We start from the raw sequence: 1,574 nt of genomic DNA on the forward strand, positions 1-1,574 counted from the left end.
TTGGAAGTATGTTAAAGTATTTAGTAGACGTATGATGGAGAATTATTCAAAATCGTGTTTGCTTCTATGGGAATTGCTTACCTTTAAAGCAAAAAAACAAGACCAACATATACAACAGGTATGTATAACATGCTGTTTCACTTGTTTTAGCCACTCATTTTCTGAGAGCTGTAGAGATTGTTGTGCACACACACCCTTTATTTCTGAGTAGAGAGGGGTGTGTGGATCGGTGCATATGTCCCTCATGTGTTCCAAAACCGAGTTGTCGATTTTCACGTATGGAGTATCAAAAGATTCAGTACTATTTCCACTACTAACTAAACTTTATTTGGATCTTTTCCTTTTGAACGGCAGTTTTCAACACAATTTCTAGTTAATTAAACACTTTTAAACTTCGTATACTGGTAGAATGTGTCAAAATAAAACATTTTTTTTCTCTTGGCTTTCTTGAGAAAATTGTAATTTGTAAGTTTAACATAGTTTAATTTTTCGAATTTTAACCAATTAATTGCCTCTATTGAGCTTAAATCATTTGCTGCGTCTAAAACTGAGACAACATCCTGTCACTAACTTTAACCCTAACCCTAAATTTTAGCCTTTCGTTTTTTTTTCTTAATTGTTAAATTAATTTAATTGTTACGCGTGTGTCTAAAATTATTCGTTTTGTTTTTGTTTTGAGTTTTTGCTTTCGTTTTAGCCTTTCGTTTTTTTCTTAATTGTTATCCTTAAATTAATTTAACAATTAAGAAAAAAAAACGAAAGACTAAAATTTAGGGTTAGGGTTAGTGACAGGATGTCTGTTTTAGACGCAACAAATGATTTTAGCTCAATAGAGGGCATAGGATTGGTTAAAATTCGAAAAATTAAACTACGTTAAACTTACAAATTACAATTTTCTCAAGAAAACCAAGAGAAAAAAATGTTTTATTTTGACACATTCTACCAGTATATGAAGTTTAAAAGTGTTTAGTTAACTAGAAATTGTGTTGAAAACTGCCGTTCAAAAGGAAAAGATCCAAACTTTATTTTCATTGACAAATTTGAATTACAAAAAATTAAAATTATAACCTTTTCCGTAAGTTAACTATCGTAAACATTTTATTCGACGACCATAATGGCGTCACATTTTCTCTATGAGTGCGTACTTTAAAAGACATCCATTATCACCTTCACTCACTCTATCTCTCTCCCTTTCTCTCTCACACACGTGAGCGCACAGACACACAAAATCCCAATTTTGCTCTAACATCACGGCTCTATACAGCTATTGCAATATCACTCTTTATGAAAGAGTTCTCCATTTCCACGGTAAAAATAATACTGCCATTACATTTTTCATGGAACATGGTGGCCTGCCGTATACCCACAATTGTCCGACATGTAATTTTCCATGTATTTTGCGCGAGGAAACGAACATGTGGCGTTGCCGTAGGATGGTACGACGACGTCGCCAATCCAGAAAGGAGTGTGAATATTCTCAATCTTTATTGAAGAACTCCTTTCTGGAAAAACCCATGTTTCGCCTTAGAAGATTTTGCTTTTCGTGAATCTATTCCTCAGCACAGCTTGGTAGC

Source organism: Octopus sinensis, linkage group LG25 (genome assembly GCF_006345805.1).
Source record: "Octopus sinensis linkage group LG25, ASM634580v1, whole genome shotgun sequence".
In the NCBI taxonomy this organism is placed as follows: Eukaryota; Metazoa; Mollusca; class Cephalopoda; order Octopoda; family Octopodidae; genus Octopus; species Octopus sinensis.